Source organism: Pleurodeles waltl, chromosome 3_1 (assembly GCF_031143425.1).
Source record: "Pleurodeles waltl isolate 20211129_DDA chromosome 3_1, aPleWal1.hap1.20221129, whole genome shotgun sequence".
In the NCBI taxonomy this organism is placed as follows: Eukaryota; Metazoa; Chordata; class Amphibia; order Caudata; family Salamandridae; genus Pleurodeles; species Pleurodeles waltl.
The window spans coordinates 857127633-857144200 of record NC_090440.1 but is presented as its reverse complement, the minus strand read 5'-3'; positions in this window follow the sequence as shown (position 1 = coordinate 857144200).

Here is a 16568-nt window from a genome sequence, read left to right as displayed (position 1 = left end):
TCCTCTCCTTCCCTCTCTCTCTATTTGTGTGCATCAGCAGCATTAGGCAAAGGAGAAGGGACACAGGCGAGTAAGAAAGCAGCAGCCCACAGGGCCCAGGGAGCTGCAACCAGGGAGAGCAAAGCACCCACTTCGACGGAGGGTGAGGGGAGTGCAACGGGGAGACCAGTTCTACCACCTATTCTTTGGAATCTTCCTCCAGTGGATACTCCCTAGCGGTGACAGACCCATCTAGGACCACCAAAGTACTATCTTTGTCTGCTACCCCTCCTTAGTAGCACAGCCCTCACTGTAGCTCCCCACCAAGTTGCCTGCACCCTGTCACCCAGGAGGGTGGGCATCTCCTTCACCACAGGCACCTCTGCCCCTGCCCCAGTCATCCCTGCTGCCCTCAGTGAGGAGGCTATTGGCCTCCTGAGATCCATCCATGTGGGTCAGTCCACCATCGTGAATGCTATCCAGGGACTGGAAGCTCGGGTCCAACAGAGCAATGTGTTCCTGCAGGACATTCACAGTGCCCTGGCTGACCTTTTGAGATCCTTTCAGCCTCTGGCCTCCACACTGACTGCAGCCAGTCTCCCTATGCCTACTGTCCTCCCTCCACCAACCACTTCCCAATCCAAAACCCCTCTCCCCAAACCCAGCCAAAGCACACATACATACAGGCATGCATCCACCTCAACAGACAAGGGTACCACTGACAAACACAAGCACCACTACACCCACCACCGGCATGCACACAAACATCACCCACTTGCAAACGCACCAACATCCTCTACCTGGCTGACCTTTTGAGATCCTTTCAGGCTCTGGCCTCCACACCGACTGCAGCCAGTATCCCTATGCCTACTGTCCTCCCTCCACCAACCACTTCCTAATTCAAAACCCCTCTCCCCAAACCCAGCCAAAGCACACATACATGCAGGCAGGCATCCACCTCAACAGACAAGGGTACCACTGACAAACACAAGCACCACCAGACCCACCACCGGCATGCACACAAACATCACCCACTTGCAAACGCACCAACATCCACTACCTACTCTGACTCCCCACCATCCCCTCCTTCACAGACATTACACCAGACACACCTGCAGCCACCACACCATCGTTCACGGATCCAGCCACTACACTTGTCTTACCCACAGTCAGCACAATATTAGCCCCACGCACATCCACTCCAGTTAAAACATCCACACCCACCACAACCACCGACACCCCCACATGCAGCACATCTATTATCACTGCAGATACCAACCCAACAGACAGTCACCCATCCAGCATGGCCTTTCCCTGCACCTCCTCCCCTTCCTCCAAAGACACATAAACACCTGCACTCAACCAGCCAACAGACACCCAGCACCCACAAGCACTCCACGCACGCACCACTCTTTCACCCAAGACATCCATACAGACACATCTTACAACCACTCCTTCTCCCTCCACTCCCAAACCCTTTTGCCATGACCACCCCGTGTTTCAAAGGAGCATTTCCTTTCGGAGCTATCCTTGTTCCTACCTCCTCTCCCACCCAGTGATACACCCAAGCACTCTTTGTCCCTCCCCAAGTCCAGCCATTCCCCCTCCAAGTCCTCCTTTGCCCCCTGCTAGTGCCCATGCCCCTCCCCCTGCCAAGAATTCTACCTCTCCAAAACCCAGAGACAGCGATCCCTCTCTCAAACACAAGCCCAACCCCTCTCTCCACCACCGTCGCGTTTGTTACATTCATGCATGTAGCAAAATTGTGTGTTGTTTGTGTTGACATGTGTAATGTTGGTGTTGTGTGCCCTTGTGTACTTGTAGTGTGTGCGTCCATGTGTGTGTGTGATGGCTATGTCATATGCATTGTATGTGGTCTTAGTGTGGTGTGATGTATGCTTCGTTGTATGGCAGTGTGATTGTGTTTATTGGTTGCCTGGTGTTGTTACATGTTTTGTTAGTAAGTGTTGTCATCTGGAGGTGTGCAATGACATTGCTTGGCAAAGTGTTTGTGTAGTTGAGATGTAGTTGTGTGAATCGGTGCTGTTGTTGATGGTTGTGTTAGACAGTGCCGGTGCTGTGTGTCCGTGGGTTGGTGTGTGTATGGCACGTGTGTGTTGGCCATAGTGTGTTTAGTACAGGTATGCATGTGTGTACTATGGGTGCGCTTGTGTGTAGTATGGGTGTGCATGTGTGTATGTAGGTGTGTGTGTATGTGCGTATTGGTGTGTGGTTACATGTGTGTGTCACAAACTGTCCCGGATGTGTATGTTGTGTGTGTGTGTGTAGTTTGGGTTTTCCCTCCAGTGTGAGGTAGGTGTATGTACTCACCTTTGTTGTCTTTGTCACTGTAGCAATGGCGGTACTGGCGGTTGTTTGGCTGTGTTCTGTTGGGAAGACCACCGTGGTCATAATTTGGTGGTCTTCGCCACGGCCCGTTGGCGGTATGACCGCCAACGTGATGGTCCTGGTACCGCCAAACTTGTAATGACCCTCATAGTGTCCTTCCATAATGGCTTATTCTGGTTGCCCAAATTCCTGATCTGCTTGAGCTAGTAAGAAGCTTTTTGGGGGTTTAGAGGACACAGTTATGCTGGCCCCGTCCGGTTCTCTGAGCAATGGCATGGGACCCATTTTAGCTGGTGGAACTGAGTAGCATCTAGAAGTGGCATGATGTTAGTAGCCATATCATGAATATATCACAAAGGTAGGCTAAATTTGTACACATATATTTAGAAGTAACATTGTGGTGTCCTGAAAAGAGCAGATCCTGGGGCAAACATCTTCAACTTTTGCCCTTTTAACGGCCTTTGTTCTGTCCTTTCTCACATTGCATGATTATCTGTACACTGTTGCCCCACTAACATCTTTCAAACATTTAGCCATCTGTATTTCTTTTTCCCTTTTATCCTGCCTTGCTCCTCCTCATTCTGTCACATTTCCTGTATCACCTTATTTGCACTATCAATTGCTTGTCCCAATGTGGCTGAACAGTCACTTTCACAGTCTCAGCATTGAAAGATGATGGTGCTGGAACATCAAGAAAGGACATCATTTTGCTGATTAAGCATTAGTAATTGTTTTAATATCAAAACTGATTGGTGATCTGTAATCAGAAATAATATGCCAAACTGACAAAATAAAGTTACAATATCCTGACACTTCTATTGACCCTTGCTGGCTACTATATAAATGAATGGGACAATCAGATTATTGTAAATGAATTGTTTGATGGTATAATACCTATTATATTTTCTGGCACCCTTAAGGTGGTTTTGCACCAGGAAAGACGTTAGGTAAACAGGTTTATGTTTTTCTGGATTAAGAGAATAATAAAGTTGTCTTAAACTCAAGGACAATCTGAGGCAAATGAATCCTTATGGGTTGGATATATGAAGAGAGGTTGACAAAGGTGGTCACACACTGAGCACTGATGTTTTAGAACGTGCCTGCCAATGTACAAATAGGTCACATGACAAAAGCTCCAGTTGCAGCTGGTTGCAGAACAATCTGCCTAAACAAATGCAGGAATGATGGCCTGAAAGACAGCATACTATCATCCCTGTTTTTGTATTCCCAAATAGGGAATATTTTGTTGAAGCAGCCTGTGTTCCTTAAATGAATCGGTGCAGCATTAACCCCTCAGGTGCCCTGGACGAGCTGGTCTCGCCCTTGGCCACAGTTGCTGTGTGCAGAGGATGAGACCAGGGGGAGGGAGTGCTAGCGCTCCCGTGGGCCTCCCATGGGCAGGGATGGAAGGAGAATCGCTTCCCCTTCCACCCCCCAGCCTCACCCCCAGTTCTGTCTGATGAGGTCAGCGTGCAACTGCACACTGACCTCTTCAGAGGCCACCCCCATCGCTCTGAATGCTTTGCATTTCTCTTCCAATCAGGTGGTGGGGGCAGGCTGAGGACATGAAAGGAAAGGCCTTTCCTTTCATGTCTGTCTGAGCATTTCTGCAGCCCGATCATGAATCGATTGGGCTGCAGAAATGCCCACTAGACACCAGGGATGTTTTTTTTTTTAATTATAAATAATAAAGGGGAGCGACCCCTTGAGCAAGAGGGGGCAGATCAGCCTATTGTAATTAGGCTAATCTGCACCCTGGGGGGCAGAAACCTCTAGACATCAGTGATAAATTTTTTTTTACACATGTGGAGTGACTTCCTAGGCAAGGGTTGCTTTCCCTGGGGGGGGAATTGTTTTTAGGCCATTTCTGACCCCCTTTGAGGCAGATCAGCCTATTTTTATTAGGCCGAAACCACTAGACACCATGGATTTTTTTTCACGTCAGTTTCACACAAGGGGGACCCCTTAGGCAAGGTTCACCCCCGGGGGGGCAAATTTATTTTAGGACATTTCTGCCCTCCTTGAGGGCAGATCAGCCTATTTCAATTAGGCTTATTTGCCCCAAGGGGGCAGAAACCACTAGGCACCAGGGATTTTTTCTTTGTTTTACAGATGGGAAGCGACCCCTTAGGCAAGGGTCACTCCCCTGGGGGGGCCTACTTTGGGGGTAGATCGGCCTATTTTACTTAGGTCAATCTGCCCCCAAAGGGAGCAGAAACCACTAGACACCAGGATTTCTTTTTCCACTTTTACGCAAGGGGAGCGACCCCTTAGAATAGCTTCCCTGGGGGCAAATTTATTTTAGCTCAATTTCTGCCCCCCTTGGGGGCAGATCGGCTCTTTCATTAAGGCCGATCTGCCCCCAAGGGTGTCAGAAACCAATGGGCACCAGGGATTTTTTTTTTTTTTTACAGATGGGGAGCGACCTCTTAGGCAAGGGTCGCTCTCCTGGGGGACAAATTTGTTTTAGGCCATTTCAGCCTATTTCTATTAGGCTGATCTGAACCCAGGGGGGCAGTAACCGCTTAGGCCGCCGGAATTGGTGTGTGTGTGTTTGTTTGGGAGAGCAGCCTCTTGTGCAAGGGTCGCTCCCCATGGGGGCACATCACTGTTGGCTATTTCTGCCCTCCTAGGGGACAGATCAGCCTACTTTTGGAAGACAGAAAGCCCACCAGAGACCAGGGAACATTTTTTTTCAAAAAAAGAGGGAGGTGGTATGGCCCTACCTCCACCCCAAATAAATGGGGACAAAGTTGTTCTACTCATCGATGGGCAGATGGGGTGATTACCCCTTATCCACTCCCTTGGAGGGTAGAAAGCCTACTAGATGGCAGGGAATTTTAAAAAAATGGTGGGGTGGTGGCTACCAACCAGAATGGGTATGCTTATGCCCCCACCCCAACTGAAGGGGGTAACAGTCTTTCAGCTCTCCCCCGCACACTAACAGATCACATCCCAACGGCAAGCAAGAGGACATTTGATTATTTGGGGTTTTGGTTTTACATTTGGGCCAAGAGAGCTTGTCTAGCTCTCAAAATCATCCCACTTGGAATGGTGAGGGTTGCACTTTTTGGACTTTGGGACGTTGCCATGTAGAAAAATCTACAAGACCTAGACACAAAAGGAAACTAAACATCTGGTAGAGTCCAGGATTGTGTGCTTCACATGCACCCCACACCATGTTCTTACCCACAATGCCCTGTAAGCCTCCAACTTTGGTTGAAATCACACATTTTTCCCATATTTCTGTGATGGAACCTTCCGGAACCTGCAGGAATTCTCAAAATACCGACCACTCAGCATTGACGCATCTATACCGATTAAAATTCTGCCCCACTTGTCAGCCTAAAAACGTATTTTTTTTCAAACTGCCCTTTTGGACCCGCTTTGGTTCCCCCCTCAATTTCGATATTTTGTGCTTTCAGTCTCCTTCCAGTTAGTTACAGAAATGGGTGTGAAACCAATGCTGGATTCCAGACAGCTAAACATTTTTGAAAAGTAGACAAAATTCTAAATTCAACAAAGCGTAATTTGCGTAGATCCTTCAAGGTTTTCCTACAGAAAGGGACAGCTAAAATAAACAAATATTGAAATTGAGGTGAAAAAAGAGTCATTTCTCTCCACGATTTCTTCTATAACTTTTTCTAACTATGACAGATTTGTAAAAGCATTATACAGTTACGTCTGCTGGACTCTTCTGGTTGTGGTTATATATATCGCTTGTAGGTTCATCAAGAACCCTAGGTACCCAGAGCCAATAAATGGGCTGCATCTTGCAATGGGTTTTCATTGTATACCGGGTATTCAGCAAATCATTTGGTGAAATATAAAGGGTGAAAAATAGGTATCAAGGAAACCTTTGTATTCCCAAAATGGGCACAAGATAAGGTGTCGAGAAGCAGTGGTTATTTACACATCTCTGAATTTCGGGGTCCCCATACTAGCATGTGAATTACAGGGCATTTCTCAAATAGACTTCTTTTTTACACACTGTCTTACATTTGGTAGGAAATAATGTAGAGAAAGGCAAGGGACAATAGCACTTATTCTTCTATTCTGTGTTCCCCCAAGTCTCCCGATAAAAATGGCACCTCACTTGTGTGGGTAGGCCTAGTGACCGCGACAGGAAACGCAACATGGACACATCACATTTTTACATTGAAATCTGATGTGTTTTTTTGGAAAGTGCCCAGCTGTGGATTTTGGCCTCTGGCTCAGCCGGAACTTAGGGAAACCTACCAAAACTGTAAATTTTTGAAAACTAGACACCTAGGGGAATCTAGGACCGGGTGGCTTGTGGGGCTCTCACCAGGTTCTGTTACCCAAAATCCTTTGCAAACCTCACAATTTGGCAAAAAAACTATTTTTCCCTCACATTTCGGTACCGAATCTCAGAGGAGCCACAAAGTTCCTTCCACCTAGCATTCCCCCAAGTCTCCTGAAAAAAACTGTACCTCACTTGTGTGGGTAGGCCTAGCGCCCGCGACAGGAAATGCCTCAAAACACAACAAGGACACATCACATTTTCCCAAAGAAAACTGATCTGTGTTTTGCAAAGTGCCTCTGTGGATTTTGGCCTCTAGCTCAGCTGACACCTAGGGAAACCTAGAAAACCTATACATTCCTGAAAGTAGATACCTAGGGGAATTCAGAATGGGGTGACTTGTGGGGCTCTGACCAGGTTCTGTTACCCAGAATCCTTTGCAAACCTCAAAATTTGGCTAAAAAAACACATTTTCCTCATATTTTGGTGACAGAAAGTTCTGGAATCAGAGAGGAGCCACAAACTTCCTTCCACCCAGCATTCCCCCAAGTCTCCTGATAAAAATGATACCTCACTTGTGTGGGTAGGCCTAGCGCCCGCGACAGGAAACGCCCCAAAATGCAACGTGGACACATCACATTTTTTTAAAGAAAACAGAGGTGTTTTTTGCAAAGTGCCTACCTGTAGATTTTGGCCTCTAGCTCAGCCGGCACCTAGGGAAACCTACCAAACCTGTGCATTTTTTAAAACTAGAGACCTAGGGGAATCCAAGATGGGGTGACTTGTGGGACTCTGACCAGGTTCTGTTACCCAGAATCCTTTGCAAACCTCAAAATTTGGCTAAAAAAAACACATTTTCCTCACATTTCGGTGACAGAAAGTTCTGGAATCTGTGTGGAAGCACAGATTTCCTTCCACCCAGCGTTCCCCCAAGTCTCCCAATAAAAGTGATACCTCACTTGTGTGGGTAGGCCTAGCGCCCGCGACAGGAAATGCCTCAAAACACAACAAGGACACATCACATTTTCCCAAAGAAAACTGATATTTTTTTTGCAAAGTGCCTCTGTGGATTTTGGCCTCTAGCTCAGCTGGCACCTAGGGAAACCTAGAAAACCTATAAATTTCTGAAACTAGATACCTAGGGGAATTCAGAATGGGGTGACTTGTGGGTCTCTGACCAGGTTCTGTTACCCAGAATCCTTTGCAAACCTCAAAATTTGTCTAAAAAAAACAAATTTTCCTCACATTTTGGTGACAGAAAGTTCTGGAATCAGAGAGGAGCCACAAATTTCCTTCCACCCAGCATTTCCCCAAGTCTCCCGATAAAAATGATACCTCACTTGTGTGGGTAGGCCTAGCGTCCATGACAGGAAACGCCCCAAAACACAACGTGGACACATCACATTTTTTTAAAGAAAACAGAGGTGTTTTTTGCAAAGTGCCTACCTGTAGATTTTGGCCTCTAGCTCAGCCAGCACCTAGGGAAACCTACCAAACCTGTGCATTGTTGAAAACTAAAGACCTAGGGGAATCCAAGATGGGGTGACTTGTGGGGCTCTGACCAGGTTCTGTTACCCAGAATCCTACAAACATCAAAATTTGGCTAAAAAAACACATTTTCCTCACATTTCGGTGACAGAAAGTTCTGGAATCAGAGAGGAGCCACAAATTTCCTTCCACCCAGCATTTCCCCAAGTCTCCCGATAAAAATGATACCTCACTTGTGTGGGTAGGCCTAGCGCCCGCGACAGGAAACGCCCCAAAACGCAACGTGGACACATCACATTTTTTTAAAGAAAACAGAGGTGTTTTTTGCAAAGTGCCTACCTGTAGATTTTGGCCTCTAGCTCAGCCGGCACCAAGGGAAACCTACCAAACCTGTGCATTTTTTAAAATTAGAGACCTAGGGGAATCCAAGATGGGGTGACTTGTGGGGCTGTGACCAGGTTCTGTTACCCAGAATCCTTTGCAAACCTCAAAATTTGGCAAAAAAAACACATTTTCCTCACATTTCGGTGACATAAAGTTCTGGAATCTGAGAGGAGCCACAAATTTCCTTCCACCCAGCGTTCCCCCAGGTCTCCCGATAAAAATGATACCTCACTTGTGTGGGTAGGCCTAACGCCCGCGACAGGAAATGCCCCAAAACACAACGTGGACACATCACATTTTTTCATAGAAAACAGTGCCTACCTGTGGATTTTGGCCTCTAGCTCAGCCGGCACCTGGGGAAACCTAGCAAACCAGCACATTTTTGAAAACTAGAAACCCAGGGGAATCCAAGATGGGGTGACTTGTGGGGCTCTGACCAGGTTCTCTTACCCAGAATCCTTTGCAAACCTCAAAATTTGGCTAAAAAAACACGTTTTCCTCACATTTCGGTGAAAGAAAGATCTGGAATCTGAGAGGAGCCACAAATTTCCTTCCACCCAGCATTCCCTCAAGTCTCCCGATAAAAATGATACCTCACTTGTGTGGGTAGGCCTAGCGCCTGCGACAGGAAATGGCCCAAAACACAAAGTGGACACATCACATTTTTTCATAGAAAACAGTGCCTACCTGTGAATTTTGGCCTCTAGCTCAGCCGGCCCCAGGGGGGGCAGAAATGGCCTAAAATAAATTTGCTCCCCCAACCCACCCCGGGATCGACCCTTGTCTACGGGGTCGCTCCCCCTGCGTGACATTGGCGCCCCAAAAAAAATCCCCGGTGCCCAGTGGTTTCTGACCCCTTGGGGGCAGATTGACCTAAAATCAGGCAATCTGCACAATGGTCTAAATACAATTTGTCCCACCGGGGGAGCGACCCTTGCCTAATGGGTCGCTCCCCATCGCAAAAAAAAAAAAACACAAAAAAACTATTTGCCCTGGCGCCTAGAGGTTTCTGCCGCCCCTGCGGGCAGATCGGCCTAATAACAATAGGCCGATCTGCCCCCAGAGGAGGCAGAAATGGCCTAAAATAAATTTGACCCCCCTGGGTGCGACCCTTGCCTACGGGGTCGCTCCCCCAGTGTGACATTGGCGCCAAAAAAAAAAAAAATCCCGGTGCCTAGTGGTTTCTGCCCCCTTGGGGGCAGATTGACCTAAAATCGCCCAATCTGCCCCCAAGTGGGGCAGAAATGGTCTAAATACAATTTGCCCCCCAGGGCAGCGACCCTTGTCCAAGGAGTCGCTCCCCATCTGTAAAACAAAAAAATCCCCGGTGCCTAGTGGTTTCTGCCCCCTTTGGGGGCCGATCGGCCTAATCAAAATAGGCTGATCTACCCCCCAGGGGGGCAGAAATGGCCTAAAATAATTCCCCCCCCCCAGGGGAGCGACCCTTGCCTAAGGGGTCGCTCCCCACCTAAAAAAGAACCAAAACAAAAAAAAAAGAAAAAAAAGTGATCCCTGGTGCCTAGAGGTTTCTGCCCCCGGGGGGGCAGAAAAGGCCTTCCCAAAAAAATGCCCCCCCTGGGAGCGACCCTTGCCCAAGGGGTCGCTCCCTTATGTCCATTTCCAAAAAAAAAAAATCCCTGGTGTCTAGTGGGGTTTCAAAAGCCAGATTGCAAGCAATCCGGCTTTTGAAACGCTGGGAGAGACTTCAAAGGGAAGGAAATACATTTCCTTCCCTTTGAAGCATCTCCGGGCCTTCCCCACATGACTGAAAGAGAAATGCTGAGCATTTCTCTTTCGATCGCGCTGGAAGCTGAGCTTCCAGCGCGAAAGGGGAGGCCCTGTGACAAATCAGGGAGGGTGGGGGGGTCGGGGAAGGGCTTCCCCTTCCATCCCTGACTTGGGGGTGGGGGGAAACCCCACAGAGGGAGCGCTAGCGCTCCCTCTGGGCTCTGTGACCAGGACATTACGTCCTGGTCACAGAACCATTTAAAGGACAATAAATGTTTGAACTTTATTAAATTGGTGTGGTGATTCATTGCCACATAGGTCATGGTGTATATACATTGCTTACTCCAAATTGAAATTGATGTTTATTGATTTGATATTGTCAATGCTGTTTGTTAGGATGTTATTCCAATTCTATCTGAGTGCAAAGACTCATGTCAACCTCTAAGGGTAATTGATGATTACCCTATACGTTTCACCAAGTAAAATCTCAAATGAAATATAAGACTGGACAGGCCCACAAATTTTGGTAGCAGAGAATGGCTCCATCTCATTAGGAGCGAAAAGTCCTGTTTGGTTTTGCCAGTGCTTGATGAAAATGTGAAATTTTTGAATTTTGTTTCTTCAGTGCTTGTTTGGATAAAATTTTGCCAATGCTTGTTTGGAGATGTTCCGGTGTTCCCAGTGTCATTCATGTTTAGGATAGAGTTTGCGCTTGCAGTGTTTTACAAATCGCATGTGAAATTGTGATGTTTTAATAGAATTAGGGACACGCCCACACTCCTTCACATTGTGTAACAAATTTGCAAACTTCCATACTCATACAGTTCATTAAATGCCAACTCAGTGGATAATGTTAGCAATATTTCAAGAGGCAGGAAATAAAGGTGTCAACCGTCAATGAACAAGCAAACTATTCCTTTCTTATGGGTACATTCACAATTTTTGCACAGTTGTCTCTCTAATACACATCCCACCAGGGGCAGCATTGATAATGTCATCATCCCCACTGTACCAGCTGAACAAATGAATGCTGCTTGTCCCTAATCTTTGATTGTTTTAAGGCTTTCATTAATAGAGTCCAATTTATCCATTCACAACAGTTCTCTCTTAGATAATCCATTCAACTTTTCATCTCTGCATGGTACTTGGGATATCTGCTCTACCACCTGCCACTTGATATCCTTACAGTTGTGGTTAAGCCTTTGGAAGCATTCAACCAGTGGTCTTCTAGCTGTCCCCACTTTGGGCCCCATTGCGAGTCTGGTGGTTCGAAGGCCGGCAGACTCGCAATGGAGGTCAGACCACCATGGCTGTGTTGGTCCTACTACCATATTACAAGATTGGCGGCCAGTGCCGCGAAAAGACCGCCATCTTCGCCAGGATCTCTGATCCCGACAGGATGACGACAGTCGTGGTTGTAATCAGCCAAGGCAGCACTGAAGTCAGCACCACCATGCTGATTACAACCATGTTCTACCCCAGCCTTTTCATGGTGGTTAAAAGGCTGGTGGAGAACAAGTGCTGGGCGACGTCAGAATGCGACGTCAGAATGTCCACAGCAGACAGTGCGCAATCCATGGGTGCTGGGAGGCCGCCTGTGTGACAGCATTGGACTCGGCTCCATGTGGAACTGAGTACTATGCCGCTGCATGTGTTCCACTAGGCTGACCAGCGGAAACCTTGGTATCCTCCGGTCAGTCCAGTAGAAAACATAATGGGGCTGGTGGGGAACCTCCAGCTCTTCGGCAGTCTCTTCACCAGGGGTGTGACGTCAGGTTTTTAGACCACCAAAATCAGACCTTTAATCTGACTTCTGTGTTGGAGAGTTCTGCATTTTACCTTTTGAGTTGTTTGACCCACATATATGTGGTCACATGGACACCAGATCACATAGATAATGTCCTGAGTGTTACAATTCGTAAACATAGACAGTGTGGCCTTAAGGTTTTTATGAAACAACACATTTGTATTCATACTGTATTTGGAGGCAACACAGTTACCAAACTTGCAGTGTCCAATCATTGCCCGGAGTCTCCAGAGAGCATGAAGAGTATTGTCGGGTGCCGACATTAACAGAGCCTATACTAGGGCATCCTTGAGATTTCTACCTCTTTTTAAAATATAATAGTAGCTCTTCGTTGTTAGCCAGGTGTCCTTTCACTAGCATCCATTGTTGTCTTATGATTTTCTTGACTTTATTGCGAGCTGAATTGAAGGTAGTTACACATACTATCCTATCCAGACCGTCCTCCCTTGTTTGTGGTTACAGTGGGTATCCTCTGTGATTGTACCATGCCCTTTTCCTTTCTCACCTCACTAAACATTGGGGGTACAGTCATTCCACTGCATTTTTAGGAGGATATACAACTCCCTGAAAATGTAATCTCTTTTGGTGCAATCCCTACATATGAATAGGAATTGTCCAAACGGCAAATTATCTCTCTAGCTCCTAGGATGGCTGCTGGTGTGATGTAATACGGAATTCCTCTCTGTTGGTTGCCTGTACAGCGAAACATACACCTTCCTATCATCGATAGCCCTCCACAAAGGCAACCTGATGGTTTTGGATCATGTACCTTGTTGAGTAAGTATGTTTTGAAATTATACACCAAGACATGTTCAAATAGTAGATTAACTCCACTGCAAGGAAGATTTTCTTCTCCAGTTGTCCCCGCTAGATTATTGTTGTCCAGATGATGACCCTTATTTAAGTTGCTTCCTGAGTTAAAATGGCGACAACTGTGTATGATGGACTGGTTCTTCAAAGAATCTATCTAAAGGATTCCAACACTTCCATTTTTGAGTGCTGCTTGTTTTACCTATATGATGACACCAGGCATTTGTATATATTTGGATTCTGTATAACACTTGCGCACCTTTGTCTCACTCAATCACTTGCACTGCGCTGTATCACTTTTAGGATCACCGATGTTTATATAAAAATAATAATTTGTTATGGAAGTGATGTTTGACCAGAACATGATCTTTTTTGCATATAAATACATGTGTTTGATATATTATCCTACCAATTGGAGGTGCAGACGTCTTGGTGTATACTTCCCCCTTCAGAACCAATTGAGTGCTTTTGTAAAACATTTTAAATCTCATCACCCAGTTCTACCTCAACTGTAAGTATAAGCTAAGAAACAAAATTATCCTGGAACTGTGAAAGCCGCAACATCAATTCCCTCTATAATTAAGCATTATTGTCCATACATACAGGTAATAACAGTTGTTAATTACTCCTCCACCATAATGGGAGCAAGTCAGATGTTAGGGCACAATACAAGGGTGGGTAGGTAATTAAAATCGATATTGACCTATATGCAAGGGTAATACTGCTGTTAGCACCCCATCCTCCACAAATAGTAGTGTGATAAGAGGAGCTTCCTCATAATTGAAAGTTAAGTTGGAAAAAGGGCTCTGTTCCCCTGCGAAACTTCCTCAACCCCTCTTGAAACATCTATTTAAGATACAGCTGTCTTGGCTCCTCCTTTTATTTCACTGAGAGGGCAGCTCTCTAAATTCAAAACGTAAACTAGAGCATTTGCATACTTTTTAAATAATTGGGTTTCCCTCCCAACAGATTTAAGTGGTCAAGGATAGCGCTGACTCAGTCTGCTGCTGCAAAAGTGGCTGCAGGAGCAGCAGAGGAGAATGCAGCTATTTTTTCAACCTGTCTTTCAGACAAGAGCTCCAGCTCCCACACTGCGCCACTACCAGGTCCACAGCTGAAGGTGGAGACACTGGAAGCCAGTAGCTTATCATTCTTCCTTTGTGGAACTGCAGCACTAGCAATAGCTGCAAAGAGAGAATTCTGATTGGCTGGTCTGCTCCCACGGTGCCAGATAGGGCGAGAATTAAAGTAATGTTACTATAGTCTTCATTCTGAATCTCCTGTTGTCTCCGCGGATAGGTGTTGTGGCCAGATTTGACAATGAAGACCAGTATCGCCCCATAAGATATCAGGAGTACAATTTTTTATCCTAGAATGGGGAGTAACATGGATTCACTTATACTGGATCCGATTCTATTTGTTGTCTAAATTATGGGTGAAGTACTGTCCCATTTACTGGTAAAAGTTACATGAGCTTTTTTTCTCTGCCTTGGTGGGCGGTCTTGGAGTGGGAGAGGACACAGGGATGGCAAAGATCATTTCACTTCGGCAGGACAGAGCTTTTTCTTCTCCTATAGCTGACGTGTAAAGGTAGACAGCGACCTCTCTGGGCAACTGTTTTGAGGACCTTAATATACTTTATAGGCACGAAGGGAATATTTTTCTCAACCCACTACCATCTTTCTCAACAAGTGAATTTATTGATGGAATCTAAACAAAAGAAACTCACAACTATTGTGTCCTCTTAACCCGTTCTGTGCCGGGGACGTAACGGTTACGTCCACCGGCACAGTGCTCCTGTACCAACCAATGCGTCCTCAGCACTGAGCTCAGAGGGAGCGCTAGCGTGCCTCTGTGGGCCTCCCTCCCATCCCCCCAAGGCAGGGATGGAAGGGGAAGCCCTTCCCCTTACACCCCCACCTCCCACCCCCCTAATGACTTCAGTGCTTGATCGCGTGCTGACATCATTACAGGGTGCTGGTCGCACTGGAAGCCCTTTGCTTCAAGTGCGCATTGGAGAAACAGGTGAGTTTCTCCTCCGGTGGGTGGGGGGTTTGAAACAAAGAGGCACTGGGGAAAAGGAAAGGGTTTTCCTTTCCCCCGGTGTCTCTTTAAGCATCCCTGTTGCTCGATCGCATTTCAATCGGGCAGCAAGAATGCCCACTAGACGCCAGGGATTTTTTGTTGTTGTTTATTTTCATTGTTTCTGTGTGTTTCTGTGTCAGGGAGCGGCCCCTTGGGCAAGGGTCACTCCCATTTGGGGGGCAAGTTTGCTGTGGCCATTTTTGCCCCCCCTGGGGGCAGATCGGCCTATTATTTTTAGGCTGATCTGCCCCAAGGGGGGCAGAAACCACTAGAACACCTGGGATTTATTTTATATGATTATTTATGTGGCGGGGCATAGAACTGTTGGCCATTTCTGCCCCCCTTGGGGACAGATCGGCCTATTTTTTTTAGGCCCATCTGCCCCCAAGGGGGGCAGAAGCCACTTAGACACCAGGGATAGTGTTTGTGTGTTTGTGTTTGGTGGATGGGGGCGGCCCCTTGTGCAAGGGTCGTCCCCCTTTGGAGGCACATGTACTATGGCCATTTCTGCCCCCCTGGGGGCAGATCAGCCTATTATTTTTAGGCTGATCTGCCCCCAAGAGAGCCAGAAACCACTGGAACGCCAGGGATTTTTTTTTATATGTTTATTTATGTGGGGGAGGGCAGAGCACTGTTGGCCATTTCTGATAGAACTGTTGGCCATTTCTGCCCCCCTTGGGGGGGCAGATCGGCCTATTTTTTCAGGCCCATCACCAAGGGGGCAGAAGCCACTTAGGCACCAGTGATATTTTGTGTGTGTGTTTTTTGTTTGGGGGGTGGCCTCTTGGGCAAGGGCCGCTCCCCATGGGGGCACACTACCAAAGGTATTTTCTGCCACCTTTGGGGCAGATAGGCCTATTTTTTAGTAGGCCCATCTGCCCCCATGGGGGGCAGAATCCACTTAGGCACCAATTTCTAAATGCTTGATGGTGGGGTGTTTGTCAACTGGCGAAGTATTTGCATTTGTGATATTTTTTGTTCTCCTTTTTTTTCTAGTTCAAAGCTTTTGCTTTCTGTGCTGTGGCTCCTTGCGGTTTTGGTGGTGGTGGTTGACCTGCGGTTTGCATAGTTGCATGTTTTAGATAAGTAAAAACAATTTACTCCAAAGGAGTATTGTTGCCGTGCATGAATGACATGTTTGTAGGTGGTGTACTAAATGCAATATTGTGTGTGAAATTGTCCTTAGATTTGTGCACAGTGATATTTGTGTTGTCTTATTTCTAATTTGCTTTTTGTTCTTTCTTTTTAGTGGGATATCATTGGTGATTGTTGTGTCTGTGCAGAGTAGTTGCTGGTGAGTCAAGCTTTTTCAGGCAAGTGAGCAGTATCGTTTTTATTTATAATTCTTACTGATAAAGCTACACTTTATTACATATCTTACACAGTGCTGGTTGTTGGTGGTGCATTTGTCCAGTTACTTTTCGTAGGAAAGATCATGGCTAGCTGCAGGATGACCGCTCAGCAGGTGGTTGGTATGCTTTTTGAGTCATTGTCTGGTCATGATTATGAGACCGACTCCGTATCTGAGGCAGTGCAGGAAGTGAGAGATTCTGGCAGTGAAGTTTCTGTCAGAGAGGAATTTTCTGATGAGGGAGCCACTCTCAGTGCAGATGAAGGGCCTGTTTTAGAGGAGTACACTGATGTGCATTAGTGCAGTAACCTGGGGCTGAAAGG